This window comes from Erinaceus europaeus, chromosome 13, assembly GCF_950295315.1.
Source record: "Erinaceus europaeus chromosome 13, mEriEur2.1, whole genome shotgun sequence".
NCBI classification, from domain to species: Eukaryota; Metazoa; Chordata; class Mammalia; order Eulipotyphla; family Erinaceidae; genus Erinaceus; species Erinaceus europaeus.
This window is the reverse complement of record NC_080174.1, coordinates 42,422,556-42,438,461: the sequence shown is the minus strand read 5'-3', so window position 1 is coordinate 42,438,461 and position 15,906 is coordinate 42,422,556. Positions and strand designations below refer to the sequence as shown.

The 15,906-nt window shown below is 43.4% G+C and overlaps 1 protein-coding gene across 3 annotated transcripts in view; it reads right to left on the bottom strand.

The window, feature by feature from the left end:
* The window catches only part of WDTC1 (WD and tetratricopeptide repeats 1), a 58,704-nt gene extending 51,581 nt beyond the window's left edge, over positions 1–7,123 (bottom strand). For 2 of the 3 annotated variants that reach the window (XM_060205621.1, XM_016192296.2), the window contains exon 1: positions 6,789–7,123. The gene's annotated coding sequence lies outside the window, so the exon portion shown is untranslated. The remainder of the gene's footprint in view (positions 1–6,788) is intronic. The other variant, XM_060205622.1, reaches the window with a different exon arrangement.
* Positions 7,124–15,906: the final 8,783 nt, after the last annotated feature.

Sequence of the window (15,906 nt, the reverse complement as noted above, 5' to 3'; positions counted from 1 at the left end):
TCACGTCCAAGCAATTTTACCCAAAACAAACGGTTAAGCTAAGGAATCAAAATATTGATTCTTCTGATCTCAAATTTAAAGAATGCATTTCAGTGTCGTGAACTAAGCTGTCCTAAGCACAGTAAACTCCAAGGAAGGTGTGGTTAGTAGCACAGGCCTATGTGGAAAACACCAATGGAGAAGTTCTTTTCCATCTTTAAAATTACTGGCTGAAAGGAATCTCTGTAGGACTGACTGGATCTTTTTCTGTGAAAGTTCATTCTAAGAAATGATTCAATTTCTGGGAGGCTCTGGTAACAGAGATAGATAGATAGATAGATAGACAGATAGATAGAGATAGAGAGAGATAGATAGAGAGAGAGAACAAGAGAGAGAGAGAGAGAACAATCCACAGCACCACTCAGGAAGCTTTCCATGTGGTGGTCAGAGCTTCAAACCTAAGTCTCACACATGGAAAAGTGTCCACTTTACCAGGTGAACCATCTCCCTGCTCCCCTCACTACATTTAAAAGCATCTGCATGAAGTCTTGGATTTTGCCTTATTTGAATCTTTGTGAATCCGGCCGTAATTCAAAGTGCCTCTTGGAAGGAAGTCCTGTTTTCAAGTTTCACTCTCTAACAAAAAATGTCTAGGAAAACTATGCCAATCAATTTGGAATGTCTCCCTTTCTAGTTCAATTGTAACTGTGTTTTACCCAAATGTCTGACTGAAGAGGGAACAAGGTTAAGTCATGGACACCCAAACACTTGAGCACCAACTAATGAAGCTCCCTGACCTGAAATTCCTGGCTTCTATTATGAGAAAGGCTTGCTAAAAAGTCCAAGAATAAGCAATCTCTGTTTTGAATATAGCATGTGGGGGTTATAAACCAGGATAAACTTTAGTCAAGGCCCTAATCCTAACACTGCCTCTGGAGAGTCCCTGGATAGCTCCTGGGCAAGGTCTGCTCCGGCTGGTTCTGCATCCTCACTCCACACCCCCACCCCCCACACTCAAAGGAAATAGGGTTAATACCTCTCCAGATGGCTACAGGGGTGGATTAAGGGTTATTATTCTTGGCATCCAGCTCTGCCACAGCTCTAATAATTATGACCTTGTTCATCCTCAAAATAAGGCATTTCATATAAAAATCTACAGTGACCTTTTTCATCTGATTCTACAGTAGAATGAGAATTTTCTTTCTACAGGCCTTTAATACATATATTCCAACCTACTGACTGAATCCTCCTCTTACTCAGGTCTCAAGTTTTTTCAGTATTCGTTACTAATGCCACAAAGGAATCACTTTGAGGAGTCAATAACTATTTCTAGTAGTATGAAGAGTGACTCTCAGAATGTTTCAGGATTGTAATCAGGATGGACTTCACCACAAAAACAAAAGACAAACAAAAAAAAAATTAAAGTAACACTTATATACGCCCCCCACCAAACCTAAGCTCTTAAGAGCAGTCAATAAGGTCCAGTGAAAAGTGTACATTATACTTCTAGTTATTTAGTTTTCTTTCACAGATGAGGAGAATCGTAGCAGAGAGAAAACACCTAACTTACCTAGCGCACACAGTTAAGAAGAGACAGACATGCCCAACTATCAGCCCTGTTAATCTAGCTGTATAACCTTCAGCTCATTTTTTAATTTTCTGAAGGCCTGGTTTTCTTGTATGTAAAGTGGGGAAAACAATCAAGCTTACCCCATACATAACTTCAGAGATTTAAATGAGATATCATGGAAAATGTAGTTAGCAAGAGCTGGGCACAGAAAGTATTCAATATATGTCAGTCCTTTACAGGTCAATATGACAAGGAGTGTGGCCCAAGAAGTGGTGCAGCAGGTAAAGTATAAGACTTGCATGTGTGAGATCCCAAGTTCCACCCCTGGCATTGCATATAACAGAGTAATGTAGGCGGCCAGGTGGTGGCGCACCTGGTTGAGCACATGTACTACAATGCGCAAGGACACGGGTTCGAGCCCCCAGTCCCCACCTGCAAGGGAAAAGCTTTGCAAGTGGTAAAGCAGTGCTGCAGGTGTCTCTGTTTCTCTCCCTATCACCCCCTTCCCTCTTGATTTCTGGCTGTCCTTATCCAATAGATAAAAATAATAAAATAATAAAAAAATAACAAGAGTAATGTTCCAGTTCACTCTCTTGATGATAAATGAATAAAATAAACATTAAAAGATAACAAGGAATTTGCTATTATTTTCATAGAATGATACAGTTTTAAATATTAAGTGATTGAGGGGCTGAGTGGTGGCGCACCTGGTTGAGTACACCATGTTACACTGCACAAGGACCCAAGTTTGAGTCCCTGGTCCCCACCTGCGGGGGAAGCTTTGCAAGTGGTGAAGCAGGGCTACAAGTGTCTCTCTGTCTCTCTCCCTCTCTATCTTCCCCTTCCCTCTGGATTTCTGACTGGCTCTATCCAATAAATAAATAAATAAAGATAATTAAAAGAAAAAAATTTGGGGGCAGGGGTAGATAGCCTAATGTTTATGCAAAGAGAATCTCATGCCTGAGGTTCTCAAGTCCCAGGTTCAATCCCCCATACCACCATAAACCAGAGCTATTCAGTGCTCTGTTTAAAAAATATATATATATATGTATATGTGTGTGTTTGTGTATTACATATATGTTGCCAGGAATACATCAGAGGTATATAACATACTTCACAGGTGTGAACCATAGGTTCAACCCCTAAAACCAAGATAAATATGTAAATAAACAAAACACTAAAAGATCAGTTAGTATTACTTACATAGATACCCTTCTGTCACATTTTTGATAAAAAGTGGAAAAGTCTCTTTTTGAATACCTCCAATGATGGGTAACTCACTCCCCACAAGGTAATTTATCCTCTTGGAATGTCTGTCCTTTGATCCTAGTGCTGCCTTCCAGAGTCACACAGAGAAAAATCCAGTTGCCATTCCACATGGTAGTTCTTCAAGTATTTGAAGGCAGGGATCATATTCCCTCAGGCTTTCAGCCTTTTACTTCTATCTCATGTGACACAATCCTAGAGGTAGTTCTATATCCAGCCTTAATGCAGACAGACATGAGACTGAATTCCAGTTTTTCCTGTACTAGTTGTGTGATGGTAAGTAAATTAATTAACTTCTCTGAATGTATCTCTTCATCTCTGTAATAGGGAGAATTATTTTCAAGTCACCAGACAGTTGTGAGGATGAAATGAAATAAAGTAAGAACACTAGCCAGGCCAACATATATCAGATCCTCAATAAGTGTGAGCTGTGTTTTGGGATATATCCCAATTAGTAAATGTCTACGTATATTAGCCAGAATTAAATACAGTGCTAAGGTACTGGTTTCTGATGACAACGGCTAGGATTTGGGCTTGTTTGTCTGCTTTTCTTTTAAGAGATTTTATCTTAGATAGCTAAGAAAACACAGCTGAGCAGATATGCAAGTTCATATGCAATAGCCATCCAAAGTTGCAGTGAAGTATCTGGAAAGTTAAGAAAGAAAGAGGAAAGGAAACAGTATAGATTTTTCAGCTGGTGGCCTCAAGACCTATCCTTATATTACGGGCTATGACTCTCTAAGATCCAAAACTGCCCATGTGGGTCATACGCATTATTTAAAGAGAGAGGAGAAAGCTAATGGCAGTGCAACAAACTTTCATCCCTAAGGTACCACAGATTCTAAATTCAATCCCAGAACCATCATAAACCAGAGCTGAGCAGTGCCCTGGTAAAATAAAAACAAAATAAAATGAGAGAAGAAAAATTAAAAAATAATTAAAGAAAGGGGCCAGGCAGTGGTGCACCTGGTTAAGTGCATACATTATAGTGCATAAGGAGCCAGGTTCAAGACCCTGCAGGGGGGAAGCTTCCTGAGTAGTGAAGAAGGGCTGCTTCTCTCCCTCTATATATCCCCCTCCCCTCTCAAACTCTCTGTTTCTTTCTGTTTCAGCTTCTAGAACAACAGATTTTAAATTCACATGTATGGAAATACTGCTCATAGTTGGAATGCAAGACATGCATGGCCTTGGGTCTTGATCTCCAGCATTGCATATGCTGGAGTGTTGCTATGGTCTATCTCCTGTTCTCATAAAAAAAAAAAAAAAAAAAGAATACACTTAAAAAAATGTGTGTGTGTGTGGGGGGAGAGATGACTATACTCATGAGAAAATACCCAAGAGTTAACACTTCTTTCCAACTAGAAAACTTCTCAGGGTTACAACTCTAAAACTCAAAACTGGTCTGGTGAGACATCTCAGTGGTAAAACACAGGGTTTGCACGCATCTGGCCTCAGGTTCTATCCCTGGCAATGCATATGCTAAGAGCTGAAGAGTGAGTGCTCCCTTCTCTCTCATAAGAATCAAAAAGTGGTGGTCTGGAAGGTGGTGCAGTGGATAAAGCACTGGATTCTCGAGCATGAGGTCCTGAGTTCCATCCCTGGCAGCACATGTACCAGAGTGACATCTGGTTCTCTGCTTCTCTCTCTCTCCTTCACGAATAAATAAACAAATAAAAATTTAAAAAAGAATCAAGTGAATCTTACCAAAGGAAAAGAAGGGACCCAGTGGCGGTGGCACACCAGTTGAGTGCACGTTACCATGTACATGGACCTAGGATCCAGCCCCCAGTACCCACATACAGGATGGAAGCTTCAAGAGTGGTGAATCAGGGTTGCAAGTATCTCTTTGTCTCTCTCTCTCTCCCTTTCCCCCTCCCCTCTCAACTTCTCTCTGTTCTATCAAAATAAATTAAATTAAATTAAAAGACTGCCAGGGGGAGTCGGGCGGTGGCGCAGCGGGTTAAGCGCACATGGTACAAAGCACAAGGACCGGGTAAGGATCCCGGTTCGAGCCCCTAGGCTCCCCACCTGCAAGGGAGTGATTCACAGGTGGTGAAGCAGGTCTGCAGGTGTCTGTCTTTCTCTCCCCCTCTCTGTCTTCCCCTCCTCTCTCCATTTCTCTCTGTCCTATCCAACAATAAGGATGATAACCACAACAATAAAACAAGAGCAACAAAAGGGAATAAAATATTAAAAAAAAAAAAAAAAAAAGACTGCCAGGAGTGGTGGATTCATTATGCAAGTACTGTGGCAATAAAAAGAAAAGGAAAAAAAGAAAACTGGCAAACTATCAACATTAACACATCTACCATAAACACCACATACATTCCTTTCCCAAAGAAAGGAGCCCCATATAGAAATATGGATGGGTGCTTTATTATTCTGTAGTTTCTGCTTCTTCAAAATGAGGTGTAACTTCAACATAAATGCCAAACAGGTCAAAAGGGAGGAACAGCAGAATCCGGAATTAAAGCAGCATGACCACAAACTATGGCAGGAAAAGTAACACCATTAATGCCACACAACCACCTGCTGTGAAGAAATTCATTGTAGGGGCTGGGTGGTGGTGCAACTGGCTGAACGTATGTATTACAATGTGCAAGGACCCAGGTTCGAGCCCCCAGTCTCCACCTGCAGGGGGAAATCTTTGAGAGTGGTGAAGCAGTGCTGCAGGTGTCTCTCTGTCTCTTTCCTTCTCTACCACCCCCTTCTCTCTTGATTTCTGGTTGTCTCTATCCAGTAAATAAAGATTTAAAAATTAGAAAAAATGAAAAAAAGAAATTCATTGTAGTCTTGTACTCAGCCCAAAGAAGCCCAACTAGATCACTACTTGGTCTCCTGTAGACAATGAGGTTACTATAACCAAGAGCCAATATTTAACTCAAATCTTAAGAAAAAAAAAAAAAGGAATTACAAGGAAGAATAAACCGGAAAACTCAACCGGAAAAAAAAACAAACTTGAAGGGTCACTGAAGGAGGACTCTGATACAGAAAACTCCGAAGCAGGCCACTGGGCATACCTGGAATCGGGATTTCATAATGCTTTTGGGTCAGGTGGGCTCAAAACAGTTTTCTTCTCAAAACTCTTTCAGGCTTTGTTAGGAGGGAACAGTTCACTGTCACTGCACCTTGACCATCGTCGGGAAAAAATATCAGGTTTTCTAAGGTCACAAACCCGAGAGGGAAAATTTAAGTTGCTCTATCACCATTTCAAGAAGTTAAAGCAACTCACAAAAGAACTTTGGGAGTGGGGTGGGGTGTGGAAACAGTCGACTTAGGCTGCTAGACTGTCGTGATAAGACTGGATGCCTCTTTTAGACACCCTGCTAATCTACCAAGTTCAACCTGGCTGGCAGCGGCGGGCGTCCCACTGCAGCTTTCAGCAACAAGAGTTGGCTCCTGCCGGTTCGCGGTCTCAGGCTCCACACTTCCTACTCAGCCTCTCAAGTGGGACTGAAGCAGTCGGTTCCCAAGTTAAAGAGCTTGTGTAAGGGCGCTCGAGTCGCCTGGAGGAAACACCCCAGCAGAGTCCACCCTGGTGCCAGAACGGGCCACTGAAGGCATCTGCCTTTGCCAGAAAGTGGACACAGAGACAGAGATGGAGAGGCAGAGAGAGAACCAAGCGCAGGTCACTCCGCGCAGCTCGCCCGGCACTTCCACCTGCCTCCTCCTTCCTGAGAAGGAAGCCGGCTCAGATGTCACAGAAAAACTCTGCAAAAAGTCCCGCGATGGGACGACTTCACCTCTCCCTCGACTGAGCACCCCGGGCTCGCGGAGCCGTCCCCCCGCGGCGCCCCCGGCCCGCCGCCCGCCCCCGGCCCGTCTGCTCTCCGCCCCAGCGAGGCCTGCCCCTCGCCGGGACACCCCGGGGCCCCGAGGCGGGCGGGCTCGGTCTCCCGGGCCGGCATGGCCGGGGCGGCCCGTCCGAGCGCCGGGGCGTCCACAGAGGGCAGGGGGCGGCGGCTTCCTGTACCTGTCAGGCCTCTTCCCAGGACCGGCGGCGGCGCAACTTCAGGAGCCCATGTCCATCCGGGGGGCCCGGCCCCTCTCCCGGGAGGGGGGGCGCGTGTCCCAGGGAGGGGGCTGGGGGCCCGGGCAGCCCTAGCCCCTTCCCATGCTCCCCGCACGGCGCCTGACCGCGATCGGACAGCGCCTCCGCCCGCCCCTGCGCACCGCCTCACACCCGCGCTCACACACACTCACACTCCCTCGCGCGCTCTCACACACGCACCCCTCCCTCCTCCTCCTCTGTTTATCTCCTCCAGCTGTCTGGGGACCCAGGAGAAGCCCAGCACCGCGCCTGCGCCACTCAGTCTCCGCCCCCAGCCCGCGCCTCACAGCCGCGGCCACGCTACGGAGGGAGCGTCCGGCCGCTTCCAGAATGGCGAGCCGGGCTTCTCCGCCCCCAGCGCCCGGTCAACGTCTGTTGCCGGCGACGCCCTCTAGCTTGCTAATAGGGGAGCCCCGCACCAACGCGGCCAATCAGCTTCGCCGCTCGCCATATCGGCAGCCAGTGGGCGGGTGGGAAAGCCGGGCTAAGCCCTGGGGCATCCTGGGAGTCGTAGTGCTTCTTGGAGGGAGTGCTCCAGCTGTGTGGGCTCATCCTGCTATTAGTTACCCCAGACACACCTCCCAACTCACATCCGTGTAAAATGTTCCCTCACGTCGTTTCTGGACAGCCCTACTGCCCCCCCAATGCTTCCATTGCCCCCAAGAACCTGACACAGTCTCCTAAGCGCCTCCAGACTTCAGAGCCCCTGACGTGTGGACTCTTCAGTCTGGGACCCCTGGGTCCCCCAGAGCCTTAGTTCTTCCTTCTCTAGGGAGTTGCTAAAACAACAGATTCTTTACTTTCATCTCCTGGGCTCGAGGAAGACAGTAAAAGGGTCTCAGTCCTTCAGCGATTGCCATAGAGGGAGCCAGCAACAAATAATCTGGAAACCCTTAGACTAAGGGGAAACCAAAGGCTGGCAGAGTCCCAGGTACAGTCCCCTGCCACTGTAAGAAATAGAAACAGTTCTAGTCTTGTGGAAGCCTTAGTATGATGGACTAGACATTCTCCACTTTAAGGAAGTTCCTGAAGTGACCAGAGCGTCTTCCTGCCTCATTTCTGAAGATCTCACCCATAGGAGTCTCAAAACAGAAAAGACATTGCCATTATCTCCTGCGAAGGGAATGACACCCATATGGTGTCACTTATCAGATGATATTAATTTGCTTTTATTGAGAGTTTACTATGTCAGCATTGTATTAAGTACAACTCCTTAGAGAACTATTTTGTGTTTTGCAGAAGAGGAAGCTGTGGCATAAAGAAGTTAAAAGCAACTTACCCAGGGTCACATTGCTGAAAAGGAACCACACTGGGATTTAAGCTCAGGTCTGCCAGACTTCTGAGTTTGAGCTACTGAACACTAACCATCCCTCCCGTGAGAATCAGTAGGAGGGGCTTAATAAAGACTGAGTGTCCACATTAGCATTTGGAGGGGGAAGGGGCGGGGTAATGGCGCACCTGGTTGAGTGTACATGTTACATGCACAAGGACCCAGGTTCCAGCCCTCGTCCCCACTTGCAGGGGGAAAGCTTTGCAAATGGTGAAGCAATGCTACCTCCATCTCTATCTCGCCCTTCCCTCTCGATTTCGAACTGTCTCTAGCCAATAAAAAGAAAAACATATAGCGTGGAGAAAATAGCATAATGTTTATGCAAAAAGACTTTCATGCTTGATATCCCAAAGTCCCATTTTCAATCTCCCAAACAACCGTGAGTTAGAGCTAAGCAGTGTTCTGGTAAAGAATAAATAAATAAGTAAATAAATAATACAGGTGAGGGAGATAGCATAATAGTTATGCAAATATTTCATCCCTGAGGCTCCAAAGTCCCAGATACAGTCCCCCTGCCACTATCAGTCAGAGCTGAGCAGTGTTCTGATAAGAAAAAAAGCAAAACATTTATAGTATTGTCCCATGTTTATCGCTCACTTCCTGAGTTGCTTGTGTTTACCTGCTTTAGCTCATAGCAGTATCTGTCTCTGTTTCTCTCAGTCACTCTGCCTCTCTATCTGGGAAAAATAAAAAAAAGGAAGAAAGGAAGAAGAGGAGGGAGGAAGAAAGGGAGGGAGGACTGTCCACCAGGAGCAGTGTAATCATTCAGGCACAAAGTCTTATGGGGGGTGTGGGGGGGGAGTGAAACAGCCTAGAAGATAGCACAGTGGATGTAGGATGTAGTGTTGAACTCTCCAGCATGAGGCCCCAAGTTCTGTTTTCAGCATTGCATGTGCCAGAGTAATACTCTGGTTCTCTCTCCCTCCCTCTCTCAACCCCCCCCCCCCTCATTAACCAATCAATAAATCACTAAACATTTTTTTCTTCCCCATACCTGTTCCATTGAATAAAAAATATTATAGGCTTTGGGACAAGAAAGCTTTGATATCATCTATCCATAGTTCCACAGGTTTCTTGGTGAAAACCTTGTTGGGCCTGCTGGGTCAATTAAACTAAATAGCTAACATTTGTTGAACAATTATGATGAAAGATAAATACCTACTACTGAGATAAAGAATCCTCTCATAGTCACATAGCTCGCAACTAATACAGATAAGATTAACACAGAAATTATTCAAATCCAGAATTCCTAGGATGGTTATGAATGTTAAACCTTGTTCTGGTCTGACAATGTCAGAGTCTCAGAGATACCAGCAAAGAAGAAGTGTGGGTGATATTTCTGTGTCTCCTAACAGACTTTGGCACATAGCACATATTCAGAAGATAACTGTCAGAATGAAATTTTGTTGGTAGGGGATAGATGATAGGAAGAGTAAAAATTAGTAATTGCTGTATCAAACAGGGGTGCAATTCAGTGGTACAGCCTCACATGTGTTGAAGCTCTGGGTTCAATTCCTGGACATGAAAAAAAGGCTGCATTTACTATTTATAGATTGTTTTATACCAGGTGCTGACTTGCCCTCTCTTTTTCTTTTTTTTTTTTTCAATGCCCTGCATCACCAGCCAGAACTGAGTAGTACTCTGATATCTCTCTCCTTGTTTCTCTCTTTAACCCTCTCTTTTTCTACATATATGAATATATGCATACATGACACAGACATAGTATGCCTATAAACATACTAATATGCATACATATATACATATCTATACATGTTTCTGTGCATACACTGATATACATTCTCACACTAACTCATCTGCTCCTCACAACTATCTTATGTTATTCTTCCTTTAATTTTATGCAGTAGAAAGAGATACTCATGTGGGAGTAGATAGAATAATGGTTATGTGAACAGACTTTCATGCCTGAGGTACCAAAGTCCCAGATTCAGTTCCCCACACCACCATAAACCAGAGCTGATCAGTCTTCTGCTAAAAACAAACAAACAGAAACAGATACTCAAAGAAGGATTAAGTTGAGAATCTGACACCTCTCCTAGTTTTCAGATCAATTTTAGAACTTTCTAACCAACAGAGCTGGGCTACTTTGAGAGATTGTGAGCTCTCTGTCTTTGGTAGTGTTCAAATATAAATAGCGTGTAATTGTATGTTTCAGGATACTCTAGAAGTAATTTTTGTATTGGATATTTACGAGATCAATACCAATAACCACTGATTCCGTTCGTAAAAATAGACAAATAGTATACCAATAAGACTTGTGACAATGGGAGACTGACAGGAGTGCATCTAGTAGAGTGCACAGTAGAGGGCCTAAGTTCAAGTCCTTCACCATCACCTGTGGTGGCAGGGTCGGGGGTGGGGTGGGGTGGGGGGGACCACTTCACGGTTGGTGAAAACAATGCTGTAGGTATCTCTCTTTCTCCCGTCCAGGTACTAGCCAGGCCGAACCCTGCTTAGTTTCTGAGATCAGAATGGGCATGCTCAGGGTGGTGTGACTGTGGATGTTTCTCTTTCTCTTTCCGTCTCGATCTCCCCATCCCCTTCAATTTTCCTCCTCCCTAACAAGTTAAAAATAAATAAATAATAAATAAATACAATGAAATATGAACCATAATATTACTATACTTTGTAAACGTTTTTAATAGTTCATAATTTGATATTTAAATTTAAAAAGTAGGGAGTTTATTATTTGATATTTAAATTTAAAAAGTAGGGAGTCGGGTGGTAGCGCAGTGGATTAACTGCAGGTGGAGCAAAGCACAAGGACCGGCATAAGGATCCCAGTTCGAGCCCCCACTCCCCACCTGCAGGGGAGTCGCTTCACAGGCGGTGAAGCAGGTCTGCAGGTGTCTATCTTTCTCTCCTCCTCTCTGTCTTCCCCTCCTCTCTCCCTTTCTCTCTGTCCTATCCAATAACAATGACATCAATAATAACTACAACAATAAAAAAACAAGGGCAACAAAAGTGAATACATAAATATTTTAAAAAATAAAATAAAAGTAAGTAAGTGCAGGTGGCAAAATAGGTCACCTGGACAGTACACCCACTTTGTCATGTAGGCAGTCCAGGTTCAAATCCAGCCCCCACCACACTGGAGGAAGTTTGGATGTTGTGTTATCTCTCTCTCTCTTTCTCTCTCTCTCTGTCACCAGATTTATCAGTGGGGCTTGCATAACCATTTGCATAACCACTATTCCTGGTAGTCTTTCTTTCTTTATTTTTCTTCCTTTCTTTCTTTCCCTCCTTGATAGAGACAGAGTAGAAGAGGGGTTTAGAGAAAAAGACGTCACTATTCATTGTTTATAGAGCTTCCCCTATTGAAGGTGGAGAATGGGGATTGAACTTGGGTTTTTACACATGGTAGTGTGTCTGCTTTACCATGCACGCCATTGCTGGACCCCTTTCTTTCTCTTTCTGTCTGAAAAGTTAGTTGAGTAGTAAAGCCCCAGTGACGACAACAACAGAATAATTAAGTTAAATAGGGGGAGGGGGAAATCCATCATAACACAAATATCAGGTTTATCTAAAAGTTACGGTACTATAAATTTATATTGTGGTAATTATTATAATACAAGAATCTCTTTAAGAAAACAAACAAGCCAGACTTTTCTTGTAATTTCTTTAGGACTTGCAGTTGCAAAATCTTTGAGAACATAGTTTAGGTCACTGTGAGAAAAGGTTGAGGTCCACTGATGTCAGTCCTTTCATTAACCAAGAAGAAAACTATGACCTAATGTAGTTCAGTGACTTGATTAGTCACAAATCACCAATGGTCCAAACTATCCACTCCAGTTCAACTAGTCCATCCAGAGTATCCAAATTCACCCTGAGCACACAGCACCTCTGTTCAAACTATCCCCTGCCCTTGGATCATTCTCCTACTTCATCTGTCTTACCTATCTTCTACTCCTCCTCTAAAAACATATTTAGCTAAGCTAAGAAAGAATGAGTTGATCTTAACCCTCAAACTTGGGGCTAAATCTTAGAGTTCAGTGCTCCCTAATCTATTTCCTGCTTGCCACTCTCAGTTCTCTGCTCATGCTCAACCCTTTACAGGAAAACAAACCCTCTGACTCATGAGGCAATGTTTCCTTGTTTGAATACTGAGCACTTGACACTTTTTTTTCAAGTTATTTTTTTTAATTGTGATTAACAGTGATTACCCACCACCAAAGATCTGTGCCCCCACCCTCCCAATGATAACTATAGTTCTCACAAAGTCTTAGAGATCATTTGTTTACTTCTATATTTCAATTCTCTAGATTCCACAAATGAGTAAAACCATCCAGTAGTTGTCTTTCACCTCTACTTATTTCACTAAGCATAATTACCTCCACTTCCATTTTGTCTCAGAGTATCATCTTTTTAAAATTTTTATTTCACGGCAGTATCCCATGGAATATATGTCACATAACTTATTTTTTAAAAGAAATATTTATTTATTTCCTTTTGTTGCCCTTGTTGTTTTATTGTTGTAGTTATTATTGATGTCATTGTTGGATAGGACAGAGAGAAATGAAGAGAGGTTGGGAAGACAGAAGGGGAGAGAAAGAGAGACACCTGCAGACTTGCTTCACCACCTGTGAAGCGACTCCCCTGTAAGTGGGGAGCCGGGGGCTTGAACCAGTATCCTTCCGCTGGTCCTTGCACTTTGTGCCACGTGCACTTAACTGTCACAAAACTTCTTTATCCAGTTATGTGTTGTTGGATATTTAGACTGCTTCCACACTGACTTTTGTGAGTAATGCAGCTAGGAACATAGGGGAACATATGTTCCTTTGAATTAGTGTCTTCCTATCCTTTAGATAAAGACACTTTTTAACAATAAAGTTCTTATTTCCACAGTTTCAACTCAACTTTGTTCTCTAAGACAAAGTAGACTTTGTGTATTAAATTAAATGTACAAGGGCCTGGGCAAACTTGAAAAAAGGTAACAGGAGTGGCAGTCATAATGATCCCTTTTCATACATCTCCCCCCCAAAAAAAATAAAACTTAGATAATAAATACAATAACCATATTCCCACTAAATCTTTCCTTTCCTAAACTTCATGTCTTCATTGCTTTTAGCAGGCAAAAAGGGGCAAAGATCGATACTAGTAGAGACAAGAGAAGAATATGTCAAGAAATCTCATGTCTTCTTTTTTTCTTTTTTTAAAGCATTCCAAAGATGTCTGCAAAATGATGGTCCCACAGGAATAGTTAGCAGATTGGTTGAGACTGTTTCAGTTTCAAGTAATATATAATCTGGTTAACAGGGGCTTTCACACATGAGGCAGAGTTTTCTCATGAAACAAAAAGCCCTGAGTTAAATTACTGTTGTAGTTAGTTCACCTATTTGACATAATTCTTTTTTTTTTTTTTTTTACCCCAGTAACATTAGTTTGTTTGTTTCAGTGTAGTAACATAATGACAATGACAACATCAAACACATTTCTGTTCAAGGCAAGAAGAATGGAGGATGGGCTGAGACAGTGACTCTGCAGTTGAGTTCATGCCTGGCATGTGTGAAGTCACATAGTAGTGACTGTAAAAAAAGTGTGAAAGGCTAGTCTGCTGAAGATGGAGGGCAAAGAACAAGAATTTTTGTCATTTGGGGGCTAGCAGTAAGAAGAGCCTGGGACTTCTTGAGTGAGGGTTTAATCAGTGAAAGACTCTGATAATAATTGCTCCTTCTCCACATTTACAATCTATCACTTCTCCACAGGGAACCTCCAGCAGTTGGAAGAGCAGCGGGTCCTGCAGAGGCTGTGAGATAAAACCAGGAGAGCAGGAATCAGGCACTTGGTGACTCACAACTCTGACTTTCGGTGGCTAAATGGAGATGAAAACAGGGCATTGGAGCAGCCAGCTTGCCACAAGTGAAGTTACCGCTAACCTCAGAAAGGGGGAAACAAAGCTTTGGGTCCATGATTGCTCAACAATTTGTTTGGCTTTGTATGTTAACTCTCTTTTCAGTCACCAGGTTCCAGGTGTCATCAGGATGCCGGCCAGACTTCCCTGGACTGAAGACCCCACCAATGTGTCCTGGAGCTCAGCTTCCCCAGAGACCCACCCTACTAGGGAGAGAGAGAGACAGGCTGGGAGTATGGACCGACCAGTCAACGCCCATGTTCAGCGGGGAAGCAATTACAGAAGCCAGACCTTCTACCTTCTGCAACCCACAATGACCCTGGGTCCATGCTCCCAGAGGGCTAGAGAATGGGAAAGCTATCAGGGGAGGGGGTGGGATATGGAGATTGGGTGGTGGGAATTGTGTGGAGTTGTACCCCTCCTACCCTATGGTTTTGTTAATTAATCCTTTCTTAAATAAAAAAAAAATTAAAAAAAAAAAAGAAGCCAGAGCTGAGCAGTGCTCTGGTAAAAAATAAATAAATAAATAAAGAAATAAAGAAAGAAAGAAAGAAAGAAAGAAAGAAAGAAAGAAAGAAAGAAAGAAAGGGGGAAACAAGTAGATGGGGTGCTTCTCAGCGAGGAACCAGTAGGAGCAAGTGGAAGGACAGCCACTTTCTGTAAACTGGATGTGTCTGGAGCTCTACATGTCAGACCTCATAGAAAAAGAGGAATAGAGGACCCAAAGAAACAAACTCTTCAAATTTGATTTTTGAAAAATTGTTTCCTCCCACCACAGAACCCAACAGTGGTCAGCTCAGTAGACTCTCAAGAGTCATTGAGCTCATGATCCAAGAGGTCGTGTAGTGGATAAAGTGCTGGACTCTCAAGCATGAGTTTCCAATGTACCAGAGTGATATCTGGTTCTCCTTCTCGCTCATTAATAAATAAATAAATAAATATTTTTTAAAAAGTTTTATTCATTGCACCTTTTTATTTTTATTATTTTTTGTTGTCATTATTGTTATTGATGTTGTCGTTGTTAGATAGGACAGAGAGAAATGGAGAGAGGGAGGGGAAGACAGAGAGGGGGAGAGAAAGATAGACACCTGCAGACCTGCTTCACCGCTTGTGAAGCGACTCCCCTGTAGGTGGGGAGCCGGGGGCTCGAACCAGGATCCTTATGCGGATCCTTGCGCTTTGCGCCAAGTGAGCTTAACCTGCTGCGCTACCGCCCGACTCCCTATAAATAAATTTATTCACTTTGTCATTGAGATCCTTTTCTGAGCTTGACCACCTTGGAGCATGGGGAGCAGAGATCCTGAGTCTCAATTTGCAGGTCACTTTTCTACTGCTTCCTTATGTCTGTTCTGCTTTACATGGTGCTTTCAAGGACACGCACAGAATATTAATCAGCAGCCAAGATCAGTGTGCAACAATCTCACTAGTTCAATCTACCCAATGGAAGAGTCTTTGAGAAACTCTAGACAATATACTGCTGACAATTGTGCAAACCTGTGTACAGTTTTCCTTCTCAGGGTCTCTACTCAGCATCTGTGTGAATAATAGGAGCATCCTTCTAGCAAACTCCTCCTTCACCCAGAGTTGATTTCTGGTGTTTCTGATTTAAAAACTTTGTTGTTCCAAAACAAAACCCAAACAAACAAAAGGAATCTTAACTAGGGCCAGCAAAATAGCTTACTTGGATAGTTTACTGCATGTGCGAGACCCAGTTCTAACCTGGCTTCTACTGAACTGAATGAAGCTTTGGTGCTATAGTTTTCTTTCTGTCTCTGCTTGTGTCTCTGTGACTCTATATGGGGGGAAATAAGTCATCCCAGAGATGACAAAACAAACAGACA